Below are 18,109 nucleotides of genomic sequence, written 5' to 3' on the forward strand. Positions count from 1 at the left end.
ATGTAAGATTTGAGATAAAGATCAGAAAAGCAGCAGACGTGAAGAAGTAAAAAGGAGAGAAAATGACAAAAACAGATGGAGAGTGACTTTGCGTCAGATTTATAACTTTAATGACAGCTGTTTGGTGGAGCGTGTCATTAACATGTTAAATTACACAGCTCACCTCTGTAATCCAGAGGGCGGGCCCCATCCATCAGCACTCTCCCAGGGGATGCTGGGAGTTGAAATAAAGTGAAAGCAGCCCGACCCCAGCCAAGAAACTCTCATCTGTCTTTAAGATCTCTTTGTTTCTGATGGTTTTAGAGTGACACAGCTTGTGTCTTCTTGTTATTTGAACATATAACTGGAGTCTCCTTTGCAAGACTTTTAATAAGGTGCTGTAATAACATCACAACGTAATTATCATTTTTATGACTAAAAGCAGAGTTTTTAATTGCAAAGTCAGTAAATAAAAGTGGTAGTTTCCACACTTGGCCCATGTAAGCTGTACTTATGGAGGGACCTATTAAATGTGGCCTCTTGATTGCAGCAGTGTCACAGTTTGACAAGGCCACAGATTTAACATTAAAACGGACATGTGCAATAGGAAATAAAACACAGGGAGATGCATTCAGTTTCAGCTGATGGCAGAAGATACTTGACTGACTTTCTATGGAACGTAAATGGAAAACAAACCCCACATGTAATGCATGACCAGCTGGCACATGATTTGGATCTGGGGTTTTTTAAAAAGCTTGAACAACATCAGACTACACAATTATTCAACAGGAACAGTTTTTGCTGTACTTTATATATGAATGAAAGTTAGAGACCCAGAGTACATAAATCTGTGCATCCACAGGGTTTCAACCATTCATAAAAGAAGTGTTTTTAGTCTATCATGTAGGAGATTATATGAACACCATTAAAGATAAGTTAATCATTCAGTTTATCTAAAAAAAATTATATTAAAGCAGCTAAAACAGCAAAAAAAATAGTTTTTAAAACATCTAAATTCTAAAATTCTAAAATAACACATTCTAAAAGAATGTGTTATTATTGCTTCTGTGTATTTCTTCTATGGGACTCTCACCCTCCAGTAACACACTGTGGTGTCTCTATAGGTCAAACAATGCACTTAATTAGATTGTATCTATGATGTGTATGAGTTTATTATTTACATGCTACAAGAAATAGCTACCAAACACAATAGTTTGTCTTTTAAGACTTCAAAACTGACTCAAAGGCACCACCTGGTGGCAGAATCCATGCAGCACAGCCACCAATACTGCATCAAGGACTAAATTATGAACATTGCAGCATAGAAAAACCTATTATATCAGTACATTTTTAATACATACATATAAGATATGTGCAGGCTTACTATGTAGGTCATTTGATTATTGTGCCTCTCTCACTCTGTTCATCTGGAAGCTGTTGACTCTGTACAGTGAGATCACACGCTGTTTGCTTCAGACTGAAATACAAGGCAGATATCTATCAGATGCAACATACATTGAATAGTAACAACATACAATCAGATCTCTGTTCTTTGGAAATGATAGATGTGATGTATTTTCTGTGTCTCTTATCAGGCAAAAGATAACTTCTCCTTCTGATGTTTTTCCTCTATATTATTATTGTCCAATAATAATAATAATAATAATAATTTTAATGTATCATTTTCATGCATTATTATAGTGGTGTTTGAAGGGATAACAGGCCATTTTCAGGACAACTCACATTCTCCACAGCAACTGATCTTTGCATTTATTGTTTTATCTCCATCAAAGTAAATATTTAATTTCAAGCAGCCAATAACAACCAGCTGATAATAAACCACTTTTCATATTTTCTTTTCTTTTTTAGCGTTTTTTAACCATGATACTTTCATTGCTATTAAACACACAGTGTTGAAAAAAGAGCACAACACAGGAAAGAAAGAACTTATTTTTTTCACCAGTTTTTTGGCGGGTTAAATCTTTTACTTCAACTTCAGTCCTGATCAAAACTACCAAATATTTAAAAAAATTTGGCATTTTAACCCTTTAAATTCCAGTTTGATTACATGTCACTGTTGTTTTTTATTTTAGAAAAACACAAAAATAGAGTTATTTTTCCATATAATAAACGATATCCTTTAGGCCAGCTGTTTTTGAGTATGTTGTATTGGATGATGTTAAATGCGCTTGAAATGCATTATTATTTTTTTTGCAGAGTCAGATTTAAATTTTACTATCTAGAACAACCATTGGAAAAATTTAATGTGGAAGTACAAAATGAAAATAAAAATAAAAACTTCCAAAAATAAGAATTGTTGCCAAAAAGTGAAAAATGACCCATTAGGACAAAAATGTCCCTGAAGGCAACGCACAGTCCCATGACGCTACACGTCGCCGCTAGGGGGCGTGGTGACATCATCGATTGCAGACGTAGCTGCAGGAAGCGGACGGTGGAAGAGATGGGAAGGTGGAGAACAGATGGTGATGTCAGGGAAAGTAAAAGATACACTGGAAGGGTCGAAGTGGGCAAAACTTCACCAAAAACACGGCACAGGACGAGGAACGGTTCAAGTCAATCAATTAAATTAAAAATAATTAATTAAGGCAGGTCGCGCGCCACACCTGTTGGAGCTTCACACCGAGAATCGTTTGGTTTGTTATTAAGGAGGATATTAGAGAGCTCTTGTTCTGGGAGCAGCACTTTCAGGTAAGTTAAAGGTCTTAAAAAATAATTTAAATCAATATTGAAATATTGGATTGCTGTAAACACATGCTTGATATAGACTTAATACAAGTTTGTGACGGTTGCCCATGACATTTATGTAACTTAATTTAAAAAATATTACAGGCTATTTAAAAAAAAAAGTGTAATTCTTCATTTAGCATTAAGAAAATATGTTATAAACTATAAATAAATATCATAATCTGTAAGAACCAAGCTGCAACTAACTATTTTTGTCATTATCATTATGTATCTTTTAATTATTTTCTCGATTAATGATTAACTGCTCCATAAAATGTAAGAAAACAGGAAAAGTTGACATATTGAATTGCTTGTTTTGTCCAACCAACAGTCCACAACAAAAATATATTCGTTTAACTGTCATATCAGATTAAGAAAACATTGCAAATATTCATATTTGAGGAGCTGAAACTGAAATGTGCATTAATCGTAAGTTAATGCATTAACTAATCATTACACATTGATAAAGTAATAATGTTAATAAAGTACAGTGTATCACTAATGTTTCTATAGGGAGTCATATATTACTAAACGATCCCTCTAAAATAATTTATATTATAATTGTTAGGGTTCTGGATACATATATGCTGACTCTTCAGATGTTGATGGAGCCCCCTGAACCGAAGATATCATGGACGTCGTGGACTACAGAGACGACCTGAGAGTTTCAGCAGGAAGGATGAAGTGGTGGAGGGAGGTGGACATGTGGAGAGGCACCGAGCAGCAGAGGAAGGAGTTGGAGGAGGAAGAGCTGGTGGAGGTGCTGCTCCGAGGCAAAGCACCCTGGGGCTTCACCCTGAGGGGAGGCACGGAGCATGGAGAGCCTCTGCTCATCACAAAGGTGAGAATATTAGGACCAAAACGGTATTATACTGGCACAAGCATGAAAAAAGTCAAACCTCTTCCTGTGTTTGTATGGTGATATAAATGATAATTTCTCTTTAAGTTATAGAAGCTGGAACCAGAAAATATTTAGCATTCATGTTGGAAAAATGACAAACAAATAGCAAAAAATGTATTCATTAATGTTTTCTGTAGGGGTCTCAATCACAATACTATATTATTATATTGACTGTTTGGACACAATTAAAGATTTGCTGATATCACAAAAATCTGCCACAATATGATGTTGGTTCATGCTTTTTCCAATTTATGCCTTTAAATTAATATAGAGGTGAAAATTCAACATAAAGGCTTATATTAAAGAAGGCAAAATGTATTAATATTTTCACTTTGCATCGATGATATTTGATCAATTATCAGTGAATTGATATATTAATGCAGATCAATGTTTTGCTGGTATTCTGTCAGTCAGATTCAATAGAAGTAATGAATAACAGGAACCTTTGAAAGTACAGTATTTTTCAATTTAAGTGATTGAAAAAATTATGATATTCAAGTAAAGTACAAATACTCTAACTTTAGTTTTAGTTACTTAGTTAATGCTTATGTTTCAGAATTCAAGGCCTTTCATTAGTGGAATATGGACCAACCTTTAAAAGCATCAACAGAAAGCCTTGCCAACAGCTCTCCTTTTAAACCAGACTCCACCACTGTGTGAGATTTTACACTTCAGGGTAAAAATTTGAACTCCAGTTATAGCGCTCTAGCTAGGTCAGTCACCTGAAGCAGCAGCATAGAAGTTCAACAGTCTAAATTAAAAAATGGGTTCATGCTTTTCTCTACCTGCAGCCTATTCTGTGTGTTCAGTATGTGGTGCAACATACTGCCTCAGGTTACAGCTGGTGGAGGGCTTAATTTTTCATCAGAGCACTCAGGTTTCCGGCCACCACACGAGGATGAAATAGTATCCGAGGTGAAACATCCACCTTAAAAGATGGCAGAGGAAAGAAATAGAAATTGTATTGTGATGTTGTTTCTTTTCCTTGAGTTGTTGTTTCTTTTCCTTGAGTTGTTGTTTCTTTTCCTTGTGTTGTTGTTTCTTTTTCTTGTGTTGTTGTTTCTTTTCCTTTCGTATGTATGTGTGCGTGTGTTTGTGTATGTATGCATATGTGGGCGCGTGTATGTATGTATGTATGTATAATTACGCTGTATAGGTAAATTATATTTATGTTTTTGTAATACAAGACATGTTTAGACAAGGATTTTAACTTGTCATATTTAAGGAGAGGGGGCTGGAGTTTATAAGTTTTACTTCTTCTCTCTCCTTTTCAAATATGTATTCTACATGTCATGTTAAATGTTTTGTCTGACTCTTTTTTATTATTATTTGTTTTCATATTCAAAATAAACTTAAATCAATCAATCGAAAAATATGTATGTGGCAGCATTTTATCACTGGGGGGTTTGTTTTGAATGCATCACCTGACACAAATGTGAGATGTTTATTTGTTTATTGAATGGATCCCCATTAGCTGACGCCTTGGCGACTGCTAGTCTTCCTGGGGTCCCTAAAAAGACATAGAAAATGACATACAAACAACATAAACAAAAACAGTACATACAAGAAAAACAATAACAAACTCAATTAATACATACATGCAATACTGTTAAAAAAATTCTACATTCATATTTACCCGACAAATGTTATACTGCAAAAATCATTAATTCAGATGTCAATAGTGTCCATATCAGCTGTTTACACTTATAATTTATCATTTCATTAGAGAACATTTAAAAGGAAGAATCATCCGGCTACATATATAGCAGAGAAAAATAAATAAAATAAGAAAACAAAATAAATCGCAACATATTAGTAATCATTCATTTGGTGGGCGGCATCAAGTGTGTCTTAAGTAATTTTTTGAATGACAATTTGTTTTGCGTGCTAGAGATGCGAGGAGGCAAAGAGTTCCATGACATTGTTAAACGATAGGTAACTGTGCGTTTGAATATGTTTGTTCTTGGTGTTGGAGGTATTAAATGACCTGAGCTGGCAAATGTAAACATTAATATGCAGTGTCTTAATTTGGATACTTCAGTTCAACAAGGGCCCTGAAAGCACTTCGGTCCATGTATGTGATGTGATCTTGTTGTGGTGTGTCTCCAGGTGGAGGAGGGCAGCGTGGCGGCAGCAGTCTGTCTGCAGGTCGGTGATGAGATGGTGAGCGTGAACGCCGTTCCTCTCAGCGGCTCCCGGCAGGAGGCCATCTGCCTGGTGAAGAGCTCTCATAAGACCCTGACCCTGGTGGTCCGAAGGTACCTAACAGCACATATCTGAGCTCGGGAACCAATACTAAAACTTACTTATTTAAGGAAATGATTTTCCGGAATTTTTTATTTTATTTAGCAAAACAGACCGAAGTAACAAAGTAAACAGTCAGAGTAACTCTGCAGACACAAAAGCTAAATATGTTTATTGTGTTTATGAACACAATAGCTGTGTTTCCATTAAAGTCAAAGCAAATTTTTAAGTGGAATTGTGAAAAGTTGCATTAAAGAGAATGGGAATTAGGGACGTTTTCTCTGGTTTAGACTGGTTTAGAGCAAATAAGCTAAGCTGCATTAATGTACTTTTGTCAGAAGATGGTGGTGTAATGTATGGCTGTAGGCTAATCTGTCAGTAAAACAGTAGAAGAAGAACAGATGACATGTGAGAGAAAACTGTAGAAGAAGTAGAAAAAAGAGGATGCTAATTGGAAGACTTTGGCCACCCACGAGAGAAAATGGAGAGAAGTCATTAAACGTTCGCTACCTCAGAACTTATTGTGAAGTGAACTGTTTAGTACATTAACTATTTTTCAAAACCTACCTCAAGCATGCATGAAAACTTTCATGCACATATTCGAAAGTTTTCCCAAATTGTGTTTCCATCAAGCTTTTCTCATGCAAATCTTCAAAATGTGCATCGAAAAAAAAATTTTTATTGAGCAAAAGAGACGAAAGTAAGAAAGTAAACAGTCAGAGTAACTCTGCAGACACAAAAGCTAAAGAGTAAAAATGTTTATTGTGTTTATGAACACAATAGCTGTGTTTCCATTAAAGTCAAAGCAGAATTTTAAGTGGAATTGTGAAATGTTGCATTAAAGAAAATGGGAATTAGGGATGTTTTCTATGGTTTAGACTGGTTTAGAGCAAATAAGCAAAGCTGCATAAATGTACTTTTGTCAGAAGATGGGAGTGTAATGTATGGCTGTAGGTTAATCCGTCAGTTAACAGTAGAAGAAGAACAGATGGCGTGTGAGAGAAAACTGTAGAAGAAGTAGAAAAAAGAGGTTGCTAATTGGAAGACTTTGGCCACCCACGAGAGAAAATGGAGAGAAGTCATTAAACGTTTGCTACCTCAGAACTTATTGTGAAGTGAACTGTTTAGTACATTAACTATTTTTCAAAACCTACCTCAAGCATGCATGAAAACTTTCATGCACATATTCGAAAGTTTTCCCAAATTGAAGTGTTTCCATCAAGCTTTTCTCATGCAAATCTTCAAAATGTGCATCGAAAAAAAAAAAAAATATTGAGCAAAAGGGACCAAAGTAAGAAAGTAAACAGTCATAGTAACTCTGCAGACACAAAAGCTAAAGAAAAAATGTGTTTATTGTGTTTATGAACACAATAGCTGTGTTTCTATTAAAGTCAAAGCAAATTTTTAAGTGGAATTGTGAAAAATTGCATTAAAGAAAATGGGAATTCGGGACGTTTTTAACAACTGGTTTAGAGCAAATAAGCAAAGCTGCATAAATGTACTTTTGTCAGAAGATGGTGGTGTAATATATGGCTGTAGGCTAATCCGTCAGTAAACAGTAGAAGAAGAACAGATGGCGTGTGAGAGAAAACTGTAGAAGAAGTAGAAAAAAAGAGGTTGCTAATTGGAAGACTTTGGCCACCCACGAGAGAAAATGGAGAGAAGTCATTAAACGTTTGCTACCTCAGAACTTATGGTGAAAAAAACATTTCCATCTCCTGTTTAGTGCATTAACTATTTTTCAAAACCCAGCTCAAGCATGCATGAAAACTTTCATGCACATATTCGAAAGTTTTCCCAAATTGAAGTGTTTCCATCAAGCTTTTCTCATGCAAATCTTCAAAATGTGCATCGAAAAAAAAAATTTTATTGAGCAAAAGAGACCAAAGTAAGAAAGTAAACAGTCATAGTAACTCTGCAGACACAAAAGCTAAAGAAAAAATGTGTTTATTGTGTTTATGAACACAATAGCTGTGTTTCTATTAAAGTCAAAGCAAATTTTTAAGTGGAATTGTGAAAAATTGCATTAAAGAAAATGGGAATTCGGGACATTTTTAACAACTGGTTTAGAGCAAATAAGCAAAGCTGCATAAATGTACTTTTGTCAGAAGATGGTGGTGTAATGTATGGCTGTAGGCTAATCTGTCAGTAAACAGTAGAAGAAGAACAGATGGCATGTGAGAGAAAACTGTAGAAGAAGTAGAAAAAAGAGGTTGCTAATTGGAAGACTTTGGCCACCCACGAGAGAAAATGGAGAGAAGTCATTAAACGTTTGCTACCTCAGAACTTATTGTGAAAAAAACATTTCCATCTCCTGTTTAGTGCATTAACTATTTTTCAAAACCCACCTCAAGTATGCATAAAAACTTTCATGCACATATTCCAAAGTTTTACTAAATTTTGGTGTTTCCATCAAGCTTTTCTCATGCAAATCTTCAAAATGCGCATCGGAATTTTGTTGATCAAAACACAGCTATTATCTTCTAGAAGTCCTCAGACCCCATCATGTTTCTTCACCAGCTTCTCTTTTAAAGAGGGTACAGCTGACCCAGTCTGACAGCCCCACACATGGGCCTCTCGCTGCTTGTTTGCCCCAGAGGCTGAAACAAAAGCGGGTATTGTGGAGGCAGTCAACACTGTTATTGCAGAGTGCAGATAATGACTCCCAAATGAGACAGAAAGGAGTCCCCTCTGTCAGCTGGTATGACACTGACCAACAAACCTCAGCAGACTCAAACAGCACCACGCTGACTGTGGTCCTGGTTGACCTTTGACCTAGCTCAAGCTTCAGGTCATCGCAATGAGTTATCTTCAGTTTCACCAGTTCTGGGGCTGGAAAGTGAGTGCAGTGTGGAAGTATTGGTCACTCTTCACATCGTCTCTATAAACCAGTTTGGAAGTCCTGAGCACTCAGATAATGATCCCCTGATGGATTTAGCTCCACCTTGTGGAAACTTGACTCCATTGTGTATATGTTTGTGTGTGACCTTTTTTTTTTTTATCTTTGAGGAACCAAATATTGTCATAGTGACAGTAAAATGTAAGGATGGTGAAAATATATATATATATATTTTTTTTTGTGTAATTACACCCCGAAATGCAAACTCTACAGAGGAAGGAAAAGGTGGAGTAATGCTTTATATATATATATATATATAGATAGATAGATAGATAGATAGAGAGAGAGAGAGAGAGAGAGAGAGCATACACCAGGGATCCTTTTTTTAAAGAATCTTTCACTCTTTTGCCCGTTTGAATTGCAAATATAAATGGGGAAAAGGAAATTCACAAGAAAAGTTAAATAGATAAAAATAAATAAAGTAAGTAAATAAAATAAAAGGTACATCAGTAGCAGGCACCTCAAACGAGTGAAGAATAGGTAGAAAGAATGTATTTATTCCTTAGGTGTTGTATCGTTAACAATAAAATAAAACAACACTAATCAAAAATATCACCGCTTTTGAGGGATATTTCCTAAATATAGAACATCAAATCTATATCGGGACATCGGTTCTGAATATAACTCCTCTAAAGTCTGGTGGATATTCTTCCAATTGGTTAGAAAGTTCAGGGCGGGACCAGAAAACATGATAGTATTCAGCATTTATGACCTGGCATTGTTGGTGGGGATATTTCGGATGTTAAAAAACTAAATTTTAAATTATTTCCATTTCTATTTATTATTTTTAGGGCAGGTTTTGGGTTTTAAATACATGCAGTACTCCATAAGGACCATATTAGCCTCTTCTTAAGATGCATTAGTGGGACAAAAATGACCCAGATAGGTCTTGTTTTCTTGTTTTTTGTGACAAAAAAATTACTATTACTACTACTATTAATACTATATGAGTATTTAATTTACAAGGTAAATATCAGGCAAATATCTCAGACATTAATATATCAATATACGTAAATACCCATTCATTTTTTATTTTATTTTTTTATCTTTGGAACATTTTCATCTGAATCACGGCACAGATACACAGATGCACATTATTTTAATTTTTTGTTCCACGCCCTTCTACTTTATTTTTGGCACAGATTTCCCCTAAACCATATTTTTAAAACCACAATTTTTATTAAATTAAGTTTAACATTTTTTTTTATTACATTTTTACACATATTTTCCAAGCCAATTAGATATGATATTGACCAGTAAAACAAATCAGTACACTGCCACACTGAAAAGAAAGTTTATAGTAAATGTATTCTGGGCCTGTCTACTAGAATAACCCCTGTTGTTGCTTCTTTAAACCCCTTTTCACTACATGTGTTCCTGATGTCCTGTCCTGTCAGAATTATATGCTCACTGGCAAATGGCAACAGAGTCTTAAAGCCTGAATCCAATTACTAGTTGCAAAGCCACAGGCGTGGGCTCAGCTTTGCAGGGTGGGTTGAGTCGACAGGAGGGAAAAGGTGGACCGTCTGTGTTTTTAAACAACCTGCTTCTGCTGAGGAATCTCATCATCTCAATGAGTTTAGAGCGCAAACACCAGGCTCCTGTTGAGAGGCGGCATTTAGGAAACTACTCTGAGAGTTTGTTGAGTCGCCTTCAGAGCTACTTCAGTCCGGGCGCCCTCCCCTGTGTGCAGGAGGAGTGGTACAGTCCATGTTGCCTAGGTGAGTTGACACTGCTTAGTGGGATAGGCCATATCAGCAGAGCCTATTGTTTTCAGGGGCTTTGGCTACTCCAGCAGGCACAGAGTGGGCGCTCCTGTCTGCTTTTCCTTCCTCTCTCTCTCTGGACATGTTTGGTTTTTAGAAGATAAAAGAGAAGATTTTCACTTGCAGGTACTTCCTCTTTCCCTCCACCTCTCTCTCTTTCTCTCATTCCTCTTATTTCATCTTTGATTCAATCATTTCCTGACGAGTGGGATTAGATCAGGAAGCGTTGAATGAGTTTGAGATAACGGCAGGCTTTCTTCATCTGAATGACACATAAAGGTTGAGAGGCAGCGACTCATTTTTCAGCTGTGAATTTAGAAAGAAATCTCAAGTTCTGAGGATTTATCTGAAAAAGGATGAGGACAGCGTTAGTGCAGGTAAACTGTATGTTTCTAACTAATTCTTTGGCTTCAGTGATGCTCAGTGTAAATTTACAAGGCAGACAATATGTGTTAAATCACTGTTAGAGCTCTGTTGACTTCTCATTGACACACACAGGCAAATAGCAGCTGACCGTTAATTACAGATGTTAAGCACTTTCACAGGTTTTTCATTGTCCGTGAGCAACAAGTGTTTTTTGACGGTCGGCAGCAGTTTACAGGAAATATTGCCAGGATTTGTGGCCTTATACAACAATGAAATATTCTATTCACAGACTAGACAGCATGGAGAGAATTGTCATAAATGTCCTAAATCTAAACATATTTTAATTTTGAGGCATCTGCACAATATGCTGAGAAATCCTTTTAAAGTCTAAAAATCTGCATCTCATTCTAACTCCAAAAACACATCAGGACCATCAGGACATTTGTGCAGAAAAAATAAGAAACATTTATCTATTTAGTCACAATCAGTGCTCAACTAATATTGAGTTTAAAGTTGGGCTGGGCGATATATCGACACAAAAGACATATCGATATATATATTTTTAAATGTGATATGGAATTATTGCATATATCAATATAGTTTTAAAAAAAGTATTTCTTTATATATAAATGCTGATTTAAAGGTGCACTTTATGGAACTTTGATTTAAAAAAAACTCCTTGTTATACAGTATTTATGTTCACTTAAATAAACAATCTCAATAAAACTACTTGTGACATGTCATATTTGACTTTGACTGAACATTTGCTCTCATTTTGTGATTAAAAAATATCAGGATTTATATCGTATATATATATTCAACCTAAATATATCAGGATATGACTTTTGGTCCATATCGCCCAGCCCTAGTTTAAAGGATGATATTTTGCATAGATAGAGACACAGTACATTTGAAACATTTCCCCCATTTTTTTCCTGCTTAACTTAAAAAGCTCTCTGAAAAAAATCTGAAATTTTATTTTATTTTGTTTCTTGACAGAGTGTAAAAGCTCAGTATTATGGCAGGAAAGCCAACCCTTAAAAACCAGGGTAGTTAAATTATTTTAGGTTGTGCTACTGTATCATCTCTTTCATACAGGGTGAACTCCTCTACTTTATATTAACAGCTGAGTTGATGAGCGATGAGTAAACAAATGTTGTCTGACAAAGACAGCAGCTGAAATATGTCACCTTGGGCTTTTTGTAGTTGTGACGAGCATTTTTCACTGTTGTCATTTACTATTTGATGGTGTTCCTCTGAGTTTTGGCTTGATATCAATGTAGATCTTGAGAAAACAGAACCTGATGATTCTTCAGGTTTTCGATGTGTCAAAGTTTCTTCTTTCCTGTTCAGGACATTTTATTCTCCCCCTCTTTTTATTTTTTGTTGCCGGTGCAGGCAGTGACACACCGATAAGCCCAGCTGTGATGACGCTGGCACTTTCTATTGTGTCGTCGTGTTTAGAGCTAAGCGGGGCGAGATCGGCCCCACAGGCTGCTGCTGCTGCTGCTGTTTGGGCTTCTTCTTTTCCCACCTAAATATCTCACTACTACGACTAAAAGTGACTGTACATCACCTCTGTTCTATGAGGAGGAAGGTTTGCGCCCATTGTTCAGTTCCTCAGTCAATTGTGATGAATGACAGAGGGAGAGATAAAGATTATTAGTATTATTCTTTATTGTGATACGTGATCACAGGAACAATGGCCCTGTTAAAATAATTGATTATTTTCTATATTGGTAAATGATTTTATGCTTGACTTCTGCTTCTCTGTTGTGGTGAGGTTTTTTCTGTTGGTGACAGATTATCAATTTTCAAGGTTTCCTCATGCAATTTTTCTAACAGCCCCTAGCAGTTGAATTGCTAAAATAATAGCAGTGCATAAACACTCACTAAACGTCTTTTAGTGAGTGATCAATACAAATGGGACACACTGAGAGCATGGTGGTTGAGACTGGTCTCCCCTTTAAAAACGACCCCATAGGTTGTTTTAGAGCTGGGCAATATGGACCAAAAGCAAATCTGAGTTAAATTCCTCATATGTGCACACGTACCTGGCCAATAAAGATGATCCTGATCATTCTGATTCTGATAATGATATTCTGTCTGTTTTTTTGGTGAATCCAGCGAATTAAATTTACATTCAAACTGATAAGCTTTGTTTTTTTGCAGATGTACATTTTGTATTCTGTTTTTGTCAGATTTCTTTGGGAATGGGGTTGTACCTAGAAAAATCAAGTTGCTTTGTCACAATGATCCACATGTTGGTTTGTGTGGACACTTTGTGGTGGTGTAAGGGATGGTGTTATGTGGAAAAAGTCTAGCGTTTCTCACTAATTTACAGCCTGGATGTTGTTTGCCTCGTTTTTTAGGTGTCTGGACCGTATTTCACAAGTATTTTGGGTGATTTCAGGTCAGTTCACAACATGAAATTACACCTTGACCTTGAGGATAATGTGAGCAGTAACTTCCCTTCAAACATACATGATTTGTATTTTAGAGTCTTACGAGGCGGCAGTGTGGAGGAGTTTCTTCATGGTGGAGTCTCCCAGTATCTGCCTCCCTCCTCCACTCAGCCCGACATTGGCTGGTATCTCTCAAAACAGACATGGGTCTGGGCCAAACATTCCTGTCTGTGCTATGTTTCCTGACAAGGACACCGAAGTCGATCTACAACTGAAAACAGGGTTGTGAAATATAGAGCCATGATGGAATGTACAGCTAACACTCAGAGTATCACATACAGAGATGATAACGGGACAAAACCAGGACTGATATCAGTGCTGCAGTACATCTTCCACTTTTTAAACCATAAATCCATTGAGTTCTATTTTTTTTTTTTGTCTTTTTGGTTAACCAGGATTGTCTCTTGAGATCGGATCTACCAATTTTTCTGAATGCAGCACCCTTTTCACTATAATAAACATGATCATAGAAAATACAGTAGGAAATAAAATGATCACAAGTCGTAGTAGAATGTAAGAAATAGTGTGTAGTATTTAAAAAAGAACAAAATTCAGTAGTAAGTTATTGTAAGTTTCAGCCCAGATTGTTGAGTAAACTATCAGCAGGGCTTCCATGTATCCTGGGTTACCTTAATTGGTATTAAAATGTCTTAAATTTGTCTTTATTTTCAGTTGTACAATGTAACAACAATGATAAATGAAAATTAAAATATTTATGGAGAAAATGTTATTCATTTCAACATCATTTTGTTGATGACCAAAATCATAATCAAGGAAACCATGGAAAATGTCTAGATATCAGCTCTTAAATCAAACATTTATGAGCTATTTTTGTTGTTATCATTATATTTTCCCAAACAAATGTACCTTTAGTTGCACCAGGCATTAAAATGAACAAGAAACTGAAGAAAAAATGGTGGCCTAATCATTTTTTTTTCATGACTGTTGACACAAATTCAACAAAAATTGGCCATTTAACCAAAATGTTGGGGCAAAGCTGAAAATGGTACAATACAAAGCTTTTTATATTTTATGGTTTAAAGGTTTTTCAGACATGGACGAATAGGAGTCAAGGCATGCAAAACACGGCAAAAACAACAAATGCCAGTTCACTTCTACCCTCATCTCCGCCAGACGTTTTCAGTTTTGATTATTGTAAAATTGAATTCCAAGTGGCACTAACAATCTTTAATCTAACTTGCTCAATCTAGAGCCAAACAGATATATTGGTTTACAGATATTATCGGCCAATATAGGCCTATTGCTATCAGTGTATATGCTGTCCAATATGTGGCATAATAAAAACTTTTTTACATGATACGTACTGCAGAAGATGTTGCCTGGCATGATTTAGAAATTGTTAGCTTTTAGGTTTTGTTTAACAATTGACTGTTAATTAAATAATTAACAAATTTAGCTGTAGTTAAAGTTTAAAAGTACTCTGACTAGGGTTGTCGATACTAAAATGTTCAACTCGATACCGATACTCAGGAAAATATTCGATATACATTTTTATTAACAAGAAAAATGCAACATGTAAAAATTAACAGAACCACAGGTTAAATATTTATAATAAAAAACAGTTGTGCAAAAAGAAACTGCAACTATGATAACAAGCTTCAGATACTCGATACTTTTGAAAATGAGTATTGTATCCGGATACAACGTTTTAGTACCGATACTTTTTCGAGTATCGATACTTTTGACAACCCTAACTCTGACAGAAATTAATATTTTGTAATGCACTCATTGTTTCATTTATTGTAAGATTTTAGCTCATTTACAGATAAACAGTTACTAACTAAAGACATTAATGCATTGCACAAAATTATTTTTATTTCTGGAACGTTATTTAGGGTCATGAACAACAAGTAGTGTTTTTTGTGCAGCACAAATGAATGTGTTGCATTTTGAACCTATATCTTTTGTCTCTCTGCTCTCTCTGTTGACATCCCGTTGATTTTACTTTCTCAGCCTCTCTGCAGGCCCAAACACTAGATTACAGCAAGGACGCTGTGCGGGACAATAACTCCTCCCCTTCGCCTCAAATCCCCCTTTATAATCCCCGAGGAAATCTCCTCCGCAGCACAAGGTGGAGTGTGTTTGTGTTCATACTGGGAGGAGGCGGAGGAGGCGGAGGAGGAGGAGGAGGAGGAGGGGGGGGGGGGGGGGGGCAGCTCTTCACTCATGAAGTTCCCAGATTCCTCAGAGCGCTCCTCTCTGTCAGACTGGTGGGAGTAATGGTGTCAAAGTCCGTCTTTTTTTCTGTCCTCAAGTGTTTTTGAAGCAGTCGTCTGTAGAGAAGTGGAAGTGTCCTTTTTGAAGCAGGACTGGTGTAGAACACAAAGACACACTAACAAAGCTCAAAACTATTTGAGGTAGTTGGTAAGTTACTTATTTCTTGTCATGTTGTTGATCCATTTCACCCAAGCCTTAACAAGTCATTTTAGTCTATATGTGTATGAATTAAAATTATAAATACTGATAGGTTTCTGCAGTGCTTTCAGATATTTGAGCATTACTTTCTGAGCCTCCTTGTGTTTAATTCCAATTTTGTTGAACACCTGGAAGGATTTCGAATGTTTTGTTTTGTTCAACAGTCCAAAACCAAAAGATATTCAGTTAATTACAATCACTGTTGGTCTGGTGAAAAGCAGCAAAGCCAGATCACGAGTGTATGGCATTTTTGCTTCGGAAATCGCTTATTGTGGAAAAAGCTATTGTGGAGTAAATAATGCTCAATGAAAGGATTTTTTTAGTTAGAGATAAGCTATAAGAAGCTGGATATGAAACACATTTATTGAGAATTTTTGTGTTTTTTTTTGCATTTTCTTACTGTACTAATTCAGCTTTGTCAAAACCTCCTGATGACGGATGTGCGAGCAGCCAAGTGGGTCAGCTGAGTTTCAGCTCTTTTCTTGAATGACCTCGCACTCAGTTTGTCTCATATATCCTGGGAGTGAGCGGTGGCGTCTCCTCCCCTGTGGAATATCTGTGACAGAGCAGCTGTATCCCCTGACAATAGACCTTCAGCGCTTTAGAAAAAGTGACATTTGCATTTCTATTGTGCAGGAGTTCGTTTGGAGGCAACGCAACTCTCACTCTGTGTGTCACATTGAGCAGAGGGAGGGAAGGTTTGGAAGTTAAAGTGACAGTTTGGGATGTGTGGATTTAACACCAGTGCTCACTTTCTGTTCCTTTACTATTGTAACCTTTTCTTACATTTGGTTTGGAGTATACAGAATAATAGCTGTGTAGATGTTCTGCTTTTCTTTGAAGCCAAAGACAGACGTGGGATAGCTTGAAGAAAAGCACTAGCACCTTTCATAGTGCGGTCCCGCAAATTTCCCGATATATTGCCAGACAATCTGTGCCAGCTTTTCACCTTAGGGTGTGTTCATAGTGATCCTGCAAAGGTCTGATATTCGTGCCTTTTCATAGTGCAGTCCGGTGTCAAATTAAGTAGTCGAATTAAAGAGACTACTGATTTGACTGTGACAATAAGAGCAGGTTGGTTCAACTTTAAACTTATAGTAGCATTAGTAGAAATACTCCATTACACATGTCTCATTGTCTCTTATAATTTCCTACAATGGACTGCATCTCAAACTGTCAATATATAGGAACCATTGGTTGCATTAGAAGACTTTCACCTTTGTTTTCCTTACTTTCCCTTTCTTTCTTTTTTTTCCCCCAACACTATCTTTATTTATTTTCAGACATAATAACACATACATATAACTACTGGGACTCCAAACATATGCCCCAAACCATGTAAAACAACACAAATAGTAAATATAAATCACTAACGAAAGAAGGAAACTTAAATACACAATAAAAAAAAAATTAAAAACCGATACAAATGCTATATAAGTAAATAAAAATAAATAATAAAATAATAAATAATAGAAATAAGAATATAGATGGGGGAGAATAAATACAAAACCAACCATACACTGCATATAAATGCATAAATATCCCTTTCTTTTTTAAGCAAAATGAGACTATAATATTAAAAACAACAACTCTTCAAACCACAACACTTTAATGGGATTAGTACCAAATATCTCTTTTGTCCCTTGAGGTATTTTACACAACAAACCAGCGACAGGAAAGAAATCAGAGACAGGCGAAGACGTCACACTTTCTTTATTTCACAGGGAGACTCTCAGGCTCCTGGGAGATGGCTAACATAGATGTCCCACTTGAAGCGTGGGGTATCCCTCCCTACATTCCTCTCCTGAAAGAATGCATCTCCGTTATGACCTGGCAGGGTTAAGGTTTCAATCAAAGCAACTAAAGTCTCATTTGGCTGAGATATTTCACATCAGTCTGGCATTTGAACTTGGGAAACAACCTCCTCAAATATCTGAAATTGAAAAAAGACAGTATTTAAATAGGTATCATTTCTTGTACTATTGGCAACTTCTTTTTGTTGTGAAGCTTAATTTCTAAATTTAAGCTGCACTTTAAAACTTGGAGGAAAGGAAGATTATGCTGGTTGAGGGGGCAAACTGTGGATCAGACTCACATTCGTCTAATTTTTCTCAAAGCTAAGCAGCTAAACTTGTGTTGTGAAAGCTCTTCACAGTTAGAAATATGTCAGAGGTTCCACCCAACAGCCAATATGACGTTTCCTCGGGTAAAACACCAAAGACCTCCCAGTTTGGACTAAAGGCATTATTCTGTGGTTAAAAAAAACATTAGCTTGCTAACATACAGCTAACATTAGCTTGCAGACATA

The sequence above is a fragment of the Centropristis striata genome, chromosome 24 (genome assembly GCF_030273125.1).
Source record: "Centropristis striata isolate RG_2023a ecotype Rhode Island chromosome 24, C.striata_1.0, whole genome shotgun sequence".
NCBI classification, from domain to species: domain Eukaryota; kingdom Metazoa; phylum Chordata; class Actinopteri; order Perciformes; family Serranidae; genus Centropristis; species Centropristis striata.